Genomic DNA, 14,299 nt, shown 5'->3' with positions numbered 1-14,299 from the left:
GGCCAAGGATAAGATCTAAGCCACAGTTGTGACCTATACTGTAGCTGCTACAACGCTGGATATTTTAACCCACTGTGCCAGGCTGGGGATTGAACCTGCATCCTGGTGCTGCAGAGGGAACTGTGATTCATCATTTTCAACTATACAGGGTCAGAAATTTTTGTTAAAGAGATTTCATGCCTGGAAATGGTTGTTCTGTGGACAGAATTTACCTTCACCAAAGGCACTTTCTCTCTTCCTTCTTGTTAACAGCAACAGGGAGATGCTGCCTGGAGAAAACCGGGGGAAATAGGCCATTGAAGAGAGACATACCTAATTTACAGAAAACAACACTCTAGATTGAGGTAGAGAAGACAAGCAAATGACAGTTCTCGCCTTGCCTCTTTTCTCTTTAAAATATGTGCCTAGGAGTTCCCGTTGTGGCTCACTGGTTAACAAATCCAACTAGGAACCATGGGGTTTCGGGTTCGATCCCTGGCCTTGCTCAGTGGGTTGGGGATCCAGCATTGCCATGAGCTGTGGTATAGGTCGCAGATGTGGCTCAGATTTGGCGTTGCTGTGGCTGTGGTGTAGGCCGGTGGCTACAGCCCTGATTAGATCCCTAGCCTGGGAACCTCCATATGCTGCAGGTGCAGCCCTAGAAAAGACAAAAAAATTAAAAAATAAAATATGTGCCTAAATAATATGAGTAGCATATTATCATCTGTCATATCGGCATTTCCCAATTAAACTCCAAAAGCGGTTTCGTGACCATAATTTATGTGCAGTGTCACTGTGCAGTCAGTGGTCACTGAACCCAAAAATAGAAAAGCGAGCTCAGGGGATGACCACCTGGTTCTCCCAGACCACAAAGCAAACCACCCGTCTGGGTCCCAAGTTGCTCGAGGGTAAGTGATTTATACTTTTGTTCTCCTGTTGTTAGTAGTAGGAAATCACTCTCGATGTGGATTCGATTCTTAAAAGGAGCCATTCCCGATTCAAACCCCTTCTCTGAGAGCTTTGGATTGTGGGACAAACAAGATAATGTATCTTTAAAAATATGTATATTTTTCTAGAATTTAGACCAGCACCTCACTCTTTTTGGCTGTGATCCCAACATGGGAACCAAAATGTACAATCTACAGTGTGGGCGTGTGTCTCTTCAACAGAATGCACCAAAGCCTTAGGAAATCACCTCTTTCTGGAATCAGTGATGGGTGAGAAATTGGAAAAAAAATCTCCCAAACTTTTTTGTTTTATATCTATATATATGTATAAAAGAGCATGGTTGGAGTTCCTGTCATGGCTCAGCGGAAATGAACCCATCTAGTATCCATGAGGATGCAGGTTCCATTCCTGGCCTCACTCAATGGGTTAAGGATCCAGTGTTGCCATGAGCTGCGGTTTAGGTTGCAGATGCACCTCAGATCCAGCTTTGCTGTGGCTGTGGTGTAGGCTCCAGCTGCAGCACTGCGTCAGCCCCTGCCTTAGGAACTTCCATATACCTAAAAAAAAATTAGTTTTATTTCCCTGAATTTTATTTTCTGTTTCAAATCCAGGCACATTTTAGAGCTGAAAACTCTCTGCCTATATGTTTAAGCTAAGAGGTCTTAAGGCTACAGCTCATGGGGCCTTAAAGGGGCCTCAAAATCTCTGAAACTTTGTAGGAGAGAGAGATCAGATTGTTACAGAGCCACAGGCAGAGCAGCAGAGAGAGATGTGCCAGAGAGAGAGCTTGAGAGGGTGCTAGAAAGAAGAGGCAGAGTGGAGAGAGGAGAGTAGGAGACTGGAACATTTGGGGAGGAGTCCATGCTATCCTCAGGCTCGAGAAACGTCCATGCCTGGCACAGCAGAAGGACCAGGGCCCTGCAGGAAGCCAGGGGTGCCGGGGGTCCCAGAAGAGCTGAGGGTGAGCCCAGCCTCCTCTCCTGGGCCTCAGACCTCCCTGCCTTCCTACCTCATACTCAGAGGTTCTGCTCTGCTGAATTCCTTCCATGAATAATAGCTTCTCCCCAAGATGCTGCTCCGGAGCCAGCAGCAACCTGCACCCCCCACCCCCACGCTTACACTTCAGAAGGTGGGGTCCACGTCCCTTTCCTCTTCTGCCTTTCGTGATGAGTTCGACCCACAGGTTCTGATGATCACAAGCCTTTGGTTCCGATTCACCTCCAGCTGGCTTCGCTTCACAGGTCTGCTTCAAATGCCAGTGCCCTTTGCCTAATCTGTGCACACCCAGGGCTGACGAAACATCTGGGGATATTCCTTTCCTCCCCCTCCTCCTCCCATCCCTTCTAGCATCTCGTTGAGGTCATCAACAAGCAAACATATGAAAACAAAAGTGAGTTCAGGGGTGTTCCTGTTGTGGCTCAGAGGTTAACGAATCTGACTAGCCTCCATGAGGACACAGGTTCGATCCCTGGCCTAGCTCAGTGGGCTAAGGATCTGGCATTCCGCAAGCTGCGGTAAAGGTCACAGATGCAGCTCAGAGCTGGCGTTGCTGTGGCTGCGGGTAGGCCGGCAGCTGTGGCTCAGATTCGACCCCTAGCCTGGGAACCTCCGTATGCTGCAGGCACAGCCCTAAAAAGACAAAAAAGTGAACACTGGTGTACGATGCAGAGCAAGGGGTAGAAGACGAATGCACACTCTGTCATCCTGTCCCTGGGGAGAAAAGCAGTTAGGAAAGGTGGAAAGGATGCTTTGTCCCCGACAAACCACTTTTTTGTACATTCTTCTGTTGTTTCATAGGTGTGCAAAGAAGGAAAGCTATTGTGTTATATTAGGGCTGGGAATTTAAATGTATTTATTATTTATTTATTTATTTGTCTTTTATCTTTTTAGGGCCACACCTGCGGCATATGGAGGTTCTTCAGGCTAGGGGTCTAATGAGAGATATAGCCACCGGCCTACACCACAGCCACAGCAACTTGGGATCCGAGCCACATCTGCGACCTACACCACAGCTCACGGCAACGCCAGATCCTTAACCCACTGAGAGAGGCCAGGGATCAAACCCGCAACCTCATGGTTCCTCGTCGGATTTGTTTCTACTGCGCCACAACGGGTGCTCCCTGGGAACTGAAATTTAAATACAATGTTTTATAACTTCTAGGAGGAAGAAGAAAGTCCTTAACGGCACTTTTTGCTCATGAGTTATCATGAATCTCATTTAATCCAAAGGACTGCCTCGTAATGTATGATCTTTATGTGGAGGAAACACAGAAAATTCTTTTTACAGCCACTCTGCACGCAGGGGGGCCCATTTAATGTTCGGGACAGACGTTGTCCTGGTTTAGTGCCCTCCCCCTCCCCCACCTGAGATGCAGAATGACTCCCCCTCCTCAGGAGGAACCAGGCAAAGCAATATTTCTAAGGCGCTCAGGAGCCTGAAGGCAGAAACTGGGTAAGCGCTGCGGTTCCCCTTTTATTGCCAACAACAAACACATCAAACGTAATGTTCATTCCATGACGACTGTCCAGGGAAAACCAAGCAGAAGCAAAGGGGTTTTCAAAGCATAAGTGATCATCAGTCCAGTCAATTCCCTTGGATACTAATGTCATCACTAAGGAGGTCATTATTTTTGTGTGGGCAGAGTTGTAGTGAAAAGAGCTTGGGGGTTATTTACTGGTCATTGGGAACGTGTCTGCGGCGACTCGGGGAAGAATGTTTTATGACCAACTCTTCGGATGCTTGTATGGGATTGGCTGAGTCTGGACGTTGCTCTGGTTTTCCATTCAAGGCTGCACAGGAGCCTTTTTTTTTTTTTTTTTGTCTTTTTGCCACTTCTACCTGTGGCATATGGAGGCTCCCTGGCTAGGGGTCTAATTGGAACTGTAGCCACCGGCCTACACCAGAGCCACAGCCACTTGGGATCCGAGCCTCATCTGCAACCTACACCACAGCTCACGGCAAAGCCAGATCCTTAACTCACTGAGCAAGGGCAGGGATCGAACCCGCAACCTCATGGTTCCTAGTTGGATTCGTTAACCACTGAGCCACGACGGGAACTCCTCCAGGAGATTTTAAATTACACGCCTTTGTCAGAAGGGACCGGGCCCTTAGCAAGGTGGATGGAGCTTGCACCACACTGCATTTCAGGTTTTTAACATAGCGCTGTTGCTGCCTCGGGTCTCCCTCTTTGGTTGTGAATCGTGGCCTTGAGGCCAAGCTATGAGGCCGCTGATATGGTATATTTGGCTGGAGGGGGAGGTGGGCATTGAGCAAGTATCCTCAATCTAATAGCCATCCCTCCAGGCCAAAATTCTAGGTGGGCAGATGACCCTCCATAGCTGAGGTTCAAAGAAGGAGAAATCCATGTAACAAGACACATGTTTTTTTTTTTCCCAGCATTTCTCAGGGCCAATGTTTTTTAAATCAAGGACAAGGTTATGGAAAATCATCTTTAATTAAACCTGCAGTCAGTCCCTCTAGGGCTTTGTGCTGTGTTCACCTCTTGAATTATACTTTGAATTATACACTCCAATTAGCAGAATCCTTCCTCCTGGCCCTGAGGTTTTATTTTCAGGTCTCCGACAGGTCCAATCTGTTTCATTCTCTCTGGAAGCATCGTCTGTGCGATTGCTTCCCCGGCTGCCTTAGGCTGCATCCCTTTTCTGTCCCAGTGTGTCTTTGTTGTGAGCTGGGCTGAAGCCACCACCAGCTTTAACTCTTCAACCACTACCCCCCTGCCAGTCGCTACCCTGCTGACCCCCGCTCTTGGCCTCCTCCCCAAACCAGGCTCCACCCGGGCAGGTATTTGATAAAGATGGTGGCCAGCATTCCTTGCGCTTCCAGAACGAAGCTTAGGGAAGCAATGTGCCCTCCTTAGGCCAGAAAAGCCAAAGTGCCAAAAAAGGACTTCTCGCAAAAGAAATGGAGGCGCCTCCTTTATCCAGCATCGACCTCACTGACATGATGCCCTATAATGATTAGAAAAAACCAGGTAATATTTTAAATCGTCATTGCTCAATAATTTAATCTACAGAGGGACCAGAAAATGTGGATTTGCTTTTATGTGATCCGCATATTGACCCATAGAGACGTCGGCTTCCTGAAATATCTATCAAGAGCTATAACTCACTGAGCAGTAATTTAAAAAAGAAAATCATTACAATGAAATATTTCTAGTGTACAAAAAAATCTAAGAAACAAATATTGAAATGTTTATATCCCTATAAATATCCGTATCTATCATCTATTTCTCTCCTAGTCATTAAGCTTCAGAAGTGAAACAGATAAAATTGAAGCCCTCTTTATTCCCCTGGCTGACCCATTTCTCTCTCTCCGTAGTGGTAACTCTGAAGCTGAATGTGGTGTGTATCCTTGCCGCTCAGAATACCTTCAGTGTGACGTTGCTGTGGGTCGTAGACGTGGCTCAGATCCCTCGTTGGCTGTGGCTGTGGTGTAGCCCAGCAGCTGCAGCTCCGATCTGACCCCTAGCCTGGGAACCTCCATATGCCGCAGGTGGGGCCCCAAAAAGGCAAAAAAGACAAAAAAAAAAAAAAAAACCTTCATGTAAAGAGCATCATATTCTATGTACCTGTCCATCACCTGGTTTTTACTTGTGAGAATTTCCTGTGTTAATAATCTGGCCATTTCCTTTATTCTAAAGGATTTGTCCATTCTCTCCCCCGTGGATGTTTTAAGCCAACCCTGACTTTGATTACAAGCAATGTTGATGACGGACTCGTGGTAAGAGGGGATCTGTGCTCGTGACAGTCTCCACAGGTGAGTCAAAATGACCAGGCAAGTTTGGGAAACCTTAAAGGGCCCCATCATAAATACTTTCAGCTTTGTGGCCACAACGCTTTCGACAGGATCTGTCAATTCTCTCCCCCAAAGGCCCCCCTCTAACCCACCTTCTTCATAATCCTATAAGACTATAAACACCGTTTTTTAAAAAAATTTATTTTATTAAAGTGTAGTTGATTTACAATGTTGTATCAATTTCTTCTGTACAGCAAAGTGATTCAGTTATGCATATATATGTACCCTCTTTTTCATATTCTTTTCCATTATGGTTTATTACAGGATATGAAGTATAGTTCCCCGTGCTACACAGTAGCACGTGGTTGCTTTTTTTTAATTCGTTAATTTATCAACCATTCTTTTCCTTTATTTTTTCTTTTTGGTCTCTTTCTTTTTAGGGCCACACTCACAGCATATGGAAGTTCCCAGGCTAGGGGTCGAATCGGAGCTACAGCTGCCGGCCTACAACAGAGTCACAGCAATGCCAGATCCAAGCCACATCTGCGACCTACACCACAGCTCATGGCAACGCTGGATGCTAACCCATTGAGCAAGACCAGGGATTGAACCTGCAACCTCTTGGTTCCTAGTCAGATTCATTTCCACTGCACCGTGATGGGAACTCCTCCACCATTCTTAATTTGAGGGCTGGACACAGGGCACTGACAGGTTTGGCCAACTAGACTAGTGTGCTGCTCTGTTCTGAGCATGGCTGGTATGAGCTATGTGTGTCTCTAAACCTATCAGAGACACCTGTCAAATGCTCTCAGGTGATTTTGGAAAACCACAAAATCTGTCATCTCCCCTTTATTTCTGGTAGTCTATGACTTCCTCCCTCCCTCTTTATCTTCCTCTCTTCCTTCTGATATGCTGCTTGCATGTTTCATCATTACTATGGAAGCTTCCTGCTTGAGCTCAGCTATTTAGCAATTAGATTTGAAAAGCAGAGTGCCAGAGTCACTCTTCCTCGATCAAACTCTTACAGAATGAGGCTTATTCCACTTTGGGAGACTTTTGGTGTGTCGCCCCAGCAGGTAGTACAGTGTGGGAATGTCTCCTGCCTCTAGGAGCTAAAGCCCCCGAACAGATGCCCCTTGGGGACCAAGGGGGCAGGCAAGTCTTCATTGGCCACATGGCCATAAATGTCCTGGATGACTTGGCGTATTAATGGTGCGAGCGGATGAAGGCTTTTAATTTTTATGATTATCTAGGGGAACGAAACTTGTGGGGAATGGAAGGAATTCTGGAAGACAAAGAAAACATTAACATGGAGCAGTCTTGAAAATACAAAAGAAAAATACGACAGGTCTTGAGGGGATGAGTATGAAATCAATATTTGTAATGAAAAATGTATGGTAAGGAGTTTCAGAAAATGGGAAAATTCCAGACCACAGACTGCAGGGCTTTGAACAGGCTCACCCCGGTCTCACTTGGCATTTTTAAGTTAGAACTAGAATATCAGAGGAATAGGAGGGGGTCTCCTGGATTTGAGAAGAAAGCATTTTGTTCTCAGAATTAATGTGTTGGCCTGGATAAACCGTGGAAGACCGGGGAAATACAAAGTGGCCCTGCGGCCCTACAGGTGTGGTGTCATTTGGCTTTTGGTGTCATTGGACCAAAGATGAGAAAAGAGAAGCGGAGTGTGGCGGCTGCTCCCCGCACACCTGAGATGGTGACAGCTGAGCTCTCTGGACCGCCCTGGGCAGAGGCAGTAACCAGGACGGTCCTGGAGGAACTCACCCAGACCAGTGACTTGGCCTCCGTGTGGTGTATACCAGGAGGGAACTGCAGGGCCTCTCAGACACAGTGACATGGGTGCTGCTGGGCAATTTGGCAGCGGGCTGGTTTGCCCACACCCTTCTGCAGGTGTGCAGGGCGTATCCCTGGCAGACACACCCTGGCCTGGTTCCCCGCAGCTCCGCACCCCCCTCCCTCTCCATTCTCACGTCTCCTAACCCACAGGGAGGCACCAGCCGGGTGGCACCCCTTCCAGGCCAGGGGACACTGTCCCTAATGCAGCCAATGGCTGCACAGTTCTGAACGCCTATTTTGGTGAATCTGGAGGTTCCCTTCCTACTTCTCAGATCACAGGAGTTCAGGGACCCCAGAGCCAAATTGCAAAGTTTCAGAGGGCAGGTTCATCTCACGGCTCGGCTGGGAGCAGCCAGAATGCCCTTTGCTTTTCCTGGTCTCCTAAGGAAATTGCAGGGCTGATAGAAAATACTTTTTTTTCTGTCTCCATGCCAACGGTGTGCTCCCAGGTCCTGCCAGCCTGCCTCTGCCCTCCCCACCCCTGCCCCTGGCAGGGGCAAGGACGCCTGAGCCGCAGCTATTGATCACCTCCTGGAAGTGACTCATGGTGACCTCCGGCGCCTGTGTCTTCATTCATTCCCTCTGAGTCCCAGGACTGTCTTTTTACTGTCCTGCTTTGAGAGCAATTGTGCAAAGTCAGAAAGAAAAAGAAGAATCACCTATCACCTTTAAGAAACATGCCCTTGAAATTTGCAGCATTTTGTTGAAAAATTGTTTTCCCTGGTGTGGCATAGTGGTTTAGCATGTTTAAAAAGTGATTTCACCTGTGTCATTTGATACAGCAACTCTACAAGGTAAGGGAGGCAGATATTATTATTCTAGAAATTTTTATTGCCCCTTTATAACTGAGGAATTTAAAGCTTGAAGAAAATTTCTGAAGATAATTTTAGGTCTTCTGGACATTTCTGAGGTTTTCAGAGCTAGTATGTGGTAGATCTGGGACTCAAACCCAAATCCTCAACTCTTTTTAAAAAAAATTTTTGGGGAGTTCCCGTCGTGGCGCAGTGGTTAACGAATCCGACTAGGAACCATGAGGTTGCAGGTTCGATCCCTGCCCTTGCTCAGTGGGTTAGGGATCCAGCGTTGCCGTGAGCTGTGGTGTAGGTCGCAGACGTGGCTCGGATCCCACGTTGCTGTGGCTGTGGCGTAGGCCGGCGGCTATAGCTCTGATTGGACCCCTAGCCTGGGAACCTCCACATGCCGCAGGAGCGGCCCAAGAAATGGCAAAAAGACAAAAAAAAAAAAAAATTTTTTTTTGTTTTCTTTTCAGGGCTTCACCTGCAGCATATGGAAGTTTCCAGGCTAGGGGTCACAGCCATGCCAGATCTGAGCTGCATCTTGACCTAGGCCACAGCTTGCAGCAAAGCTGGGTCCTTGACCCACTGGGGGGAGGCCAGGGATGGGACCCCAATCCTCATGGACACCATTCTGGGTTCTTAACCCCCTGAGCAGGAACTCCAAAATCCTCAACTTTCCATCGTGTGATTTTCACCGAGACTCTTGTTTCCTCAGGGATCTGCAGAGAAACAGAACTGATAGAACAGACACATACATGTACACATATGCATATATACATGAAAATGCATGTGTGTATATACATATGTTTGCATAAAATTTCTTTTAAAAATGCAGACATATAATAGTAAGTATCAATATTATCTTAGTACTATTATCTCAAGGATTGTCTTATGTGATTGTAGGGGCTGGCAAGTTCACAATCTGTTGGGCAGACTGGCAGGCTGGAAATCAGGTGAGGTTTCATGATGCAATTTTGAGGCAGAATGTCTCTTTTCTGGGAAACTTCAGTTTTTGCTCTTAACATCTTGAATTGATTGAATGATGTCCAGCCCCATTTCTGAGCTTAATTTCTTTATTTACTGTCAACTGGTTATAGAAATTAACCAGATCTACAGAATACCTTCCCGGCAACTCCTTGATTATCGTTTGATGGAATAACTGGGAACTATATATAGTCTAGCCGAGTTGATGCATGAAACTAACCATATCATAGAAACCCTTCCAGTATAAGCTTCAATGTTGTGGTGGGTAGAACCAAGAGTTAGCACAGAGGGGTGAGATTGGACCCAAAGATTTACACACTGGCCTGTCTTCTGTGGATGCTCCATCCCCTCTCTGCAGGCAGGGTCTGCATCAGGCACAGCTTTGCTTCTTGGTGCCCAGAATGATGCCTTGCCTTGAAAGGCCATTGAATGTGGGCTCAAGGGAAGTATGTGAACCGTTCTTATTATCTCTGAGATGCTGATCATGGCATTAACCATCTCCTATAAAACTGGTGGCTTTGAAGTCTTTCTGGCCACAAGAGGAGTGCTCTGGAGCTTGAGTGCCACGTATTGAATCATAGCCTTCCCACCTCCTAGCTGTGCTGCCTTAAGCAAGTAACTAAACCTCTTCTCTGGCTGTTTTCCTCATTTTAAAAATGGGGGTGATAAGTGTGTCTACTCTGTAAGGTTGCTGTGCAAATTAAATGAGTTAATGCATGTGAAAGGCTCAACTCAGTGCCTGGCACCTGCAAATAGCCCATAAATATTAGCTTCCTTCCGATAGGATCAGACTGTATGTCTGGGGGGCACCTGTGCGCCGCTAGCAACCTCTGCAAGAACAAGGCCCTGAGGTGCTCGTGGTCCCAGACGCAATTGCTGGCAGGACAGGAATGGGAGTCAGGGGGCCCCGTTCAGGTCTAAACAGGATCCTGTCATGTGCTGGGGGCTGGAGTTCAACAGTGAATGATAGAGCTGCCATTTTTTTGAGGATCTGCCATGTGCCAGCACTCAGCATGTCCCATGGATTATTTCATTGAATCCTGACAATGTTCCGGTGAGGCTGGGAGGCACTTATACTATCCCATTTTACAGATAAGAAAACTGAGGCTCAGGGTGGTTAGGAAACTTGCCCAGGTATACAGGTAAAATAGGGGGGTCAGGCAGCTAGCCTAGTTGGTCTGACCTGAGAGCCAGGTCTTAGCCCTGTTAGATTCATCAAGTTTACAGTCTAGAGGGAGACCAGCAAGCCCACAGGAATTGTGAGAGGGGTGGAATAAGGGCTGTGGGAACAGAGAGGAAGGATGCGGAATAGAATCTTGAGGGGATCATGGAAGCAGAGTTGGGGCGCTAGCTCTGCACCCCCGAGGCACCCTGTGATGGTGAATTTTATCGTTGGCTTCCCTGGGCCACAGGATGACTAGGTCAAGCATTATTCTAAGTGTTTCTGCAAAGATGTTTTGCATGAGATTAACATTTAAATGGCTGTTAAGTTCCACATTAACAACAAAAACCAAAACCAAAAATCTTTGTACCCATTTAAAAGCCATGTATATCCATGTGCCTCCAAGAGCTGTTTATTCCTGCTCACCGTATAATCACTCAGCTGACAAGACTTTTTCATTGGTCAGATGTACTGCTTTATATGGGGAGATGTGGAGGGCAAGGAGATTAATTAAATACTCCCAAACCCTGGCTTGCTCCCAGGTTAACTCTTGCAAGAGCACTAGCTGGTTGTAATTATTCTTATTCTTATTATTTTGACTTTCTGCCTTTTCTAGGGCTGCACCTGCGGCGTATGGAGGTTCCCAGGCTAGGGGTCTAATCGGAGCTGTAGCTGCCAGCCTACGCTGGAGCCACAGCAACATCAGATCTGAGCCATGTCTACAACCTACACCACAGCACACAGCAACGCCGGAGCCTTAACTCCTGAGCAAGTCCAGGGATCAAACCCGCAACCTCATGGTTCCTAGTCGGATTTGTTAACCACTGCGCCACGACGGTTACTCCCTTGTAATTATTTTTTTTAAATTAAAATATAGTTGATGTACAATGTGCCAGTTTCTGCTGTACAGCAAAGTGACTCAGCCATACATGTATATACATTATTTTTCTCAGACTGTCTTCCATCAGGTTCTATCCCAAGAGACTGGATATTGTTCCCTGTGCTATATAGTAGGACCTCATGGCTTATCCATTCCAAGTTCAATAGTTTGCATCTACTAACCCCAAGCTCCCAGTCCATCCCACTCCCTCCGGTACTCATGTTTTGGTTTACCCAAATGTAATTTTGCTCCCAAGAGAAGTGATTTAGTTTGTGGAGTCACTAGAGGAAGAGAGGCAAAGTGGTTTTCCCAGCAGTCCGGTGGACAGAAAAGTATGGTTAGCATTTTGTGTTTGGTACAGGGATGATGGAAATAAAACAAACGCTTGGGAAATGCCAGTGGTTTGTACCACCTCAGCAGATGGGGATTGTGAATGACAGACTTGAGGTCATTTTTGGGAACTTGGCCTGTGGTTGTCACACTCTTGCGAGTTAGAAGAATCCAACGTGATTCATACCATCTGAACAGGCACTTGGGAAGTCAGACTGGTACCATCAAATGAAGACAGAAAATTATTGTCTAACCCGAGGGCAGAGTATTTTTCTCCCTTCCCTTTTTCATATGATTTCTTTTTTATTACGCTCCCTTTTTCCTGCCTTTCTTGTCCTCTCTTTACTCTTAAACTGAGTAAATCCCCCATCTCCCCACCTCCTCTTCCTTGAATTCCTCTTTGTGCTCATCTCATTTCAGGACAGTAAGGGCTGTGTGGATAAACAGGTGGATCACGCAGCAGAGGCTCTTCACAAATCAGATGTACTTAGCACCTTATCCAATGACCGCCGTGGGCTTAGCGCATAGTCCCTGGATTCCAAGTGCTGGATAGACTGATGGGTGACAAGTGCAAACTGTACAAATCCCACCTGAGGAAGACTGAGCACGAAACAGTGAGTGTGGCCCCCAAGTGCTGTAGACATTCAGAGAAAGTAGAGATGAAAGAGGAGGCAGGTTTGGATGGGCAAAGAGAACCCTCAAGGCGTGAGGGTTAAAATGAGCAAAGACCATGAAGTAGGAAATCATGAGAAGACCAGTCTGGCTGGAGTGAAAGATGCGGAACCCCAGCGGGCGGGCAGCCAGCCAGAAAAGGATGTGGGCTTTAGAAGTAGCCTAGGAACGGTTAAGAGCTGTGTGACATTTACGGGGCATGGAGTCCCACTTTTGAAAGCTCATCCAGCTCTTGGTCTCTGACTTCTCTGCTCCTCCATAAACTCTATTTAGATCTCCTGGTATCACGCCGACTGGTTGTATGATAATGCACCATTTGTAATTATTTTTATGTTTATCCAAATGTAACTATCATCAATAAGGTTTTGAAGGGAAAGAATATTAGAGTGTTCTGTGGCACACAGGAAGTGCTCAATACAGATGACTTAACATCTGTACCCTCGTCACGTAGCACAGGGCCTGGCATCAGGGGCATTCTGCACATCTTTGCTGAACGTCGGGGTTCAGTTGCAGATGACAGAGTCCACTGCAGTTACTTTAAAAAGAAAGGGATTTTTTTTTAACCAATTAACTTTTTAAAAATTGAGGTATAAGGGTATAAAAATTGATTTACAAGAGTGTGTCCATTTCAGATGCCCAGCACAATGGTTCAGCTACAATATGTGTACATATTCTTTTTCAGATTCTTTTCCATTATAGGTTATTTTAAGATATTGAATATAGTTCCCAGAGCCATAAAGCAGTTCCTTGTTGGTTATCTACTTTATATATAGTCATGTGTATCTGTTAATCCCAAACTCACAAGTTACCCATCCTTCCCCTTTGGTAACCACAAGTTTACTCTCTATATCTGTGAGTCTGTAAGAAAGGGATTTAATACAGAGCATTAGCTGCTTACAAAATTGTTGGAAGGGCTAAAGGCTTGGGATTTTAGGCTGGGCCCCCAGGAATGACTCTCAGGAGAACAGGACTGCAACATAGAGCCACCAAAAGAACTTCAGGAATCTGGGCAGTCGGCACACTATGCTACTGCCTGCCAGGCTCCAGAGTCGCACCGCTCAGCCATACCCCAGGATTAGGAAGTAGCCATTGCTAATGCTGGTCCCAGGCACACACGGTCCCAGCTGTGATCCTGGCATCAAAACCTACCATCAAACCTGTTGACTGCAAAACCAGCTGTGTGTGCATTTGAGCTCTGCCTCCTGCCCACTTAACTCGGTTCCTAATTCCAGACTGTGTGAGTGCATTTGAGTGACAAATAGCAATCACATAGGAAACATTAGTTGCAAAGGGTTTGGAAAATTCCACTTTGAGTCTTTGAAAGTGACTGCAATACACGAAAGCCCTTAGAAGAAGATTAGAATAAATAAATAAACCTGAATAGGAAATCCTCATCTGCTTCCTATTCCAAGCATACACGATTTAATATAGTTACCTGGAAAAGTCCAAACACTCACCCTCTTCCCTGCCCCCAGTTTGTACTCAATCTAACTATAGATTGGAGAAATGATTGGCTCATCCGGGCTGGGGCAAGGCCCCAGGGCTGGGGGGATTAGGCATGCTCCTGAGGGAGAGCAGCTCTGCCCACACGGAAGACCTGACACTGGATCCCAACGGCACGATTCATGGAAAGGACGCCACTGTGTCCACCCTCCCCCACCCCTCAGGAAGCACCAGCCACTAAGTTAATTCATAGTAGAGCCGATAGTGGTCCCAATGCCTAGACAGTTCTCTCCTTTTTTTCTGATTATAAAGGTAATCAATGCTTGTCCTGGAACATTAGAAGATACATCCAATAAGAAAAAAGGGAAAATTAATCTATAATTATACCACACATTTTGGCACTTTCTCTGTCTTATTTCTCAAAGTCATAGGATTTTAAAAGCAATCCAGGGAGTTCCCGCTGTGGCTCAGCAGACTATGAACCCAACTAGTAT

The 14,299-nt window shown here is 46.4% G+C and overlaps 1 long non-coding RNA gene across 1 annotated transcript; it reads left to right on the top strand.

Moving 5' to 3' along the window:
• On the top strand, positions 5,452 to 14,299 carry LOC106508816. The gene is made up of 3 exons (XR_002342453.1): positions 5,452 to 5,704; positions 9,238 to 9,287; positions 12,111 to 14,299. It is a non-coding gene; the product is annotated as an uncharacterized LOC106508816 (long non-coding RNA).

The sequence above is a fragment of the Sus scrofa genome, chromosome 1 (assembly GCF_000003025.6).
Source record: "Sus scrofa isolate TJ Tabasco breed Duroc chromosome 1, Sscrofa11.1, whole genome shotgun sequence".
Classification (NCBI taxonomy): Eukaryota; Metazoa; Chordata; class Mammalia; order Artiodactyla; family Suidae; genus Sus; species Sus scrofa.
The sequence above is the reverse complement of the archived record's forward strand: the minus strand, read 5'-3'. Positions and strand labels throughout refer to the sequence as shown.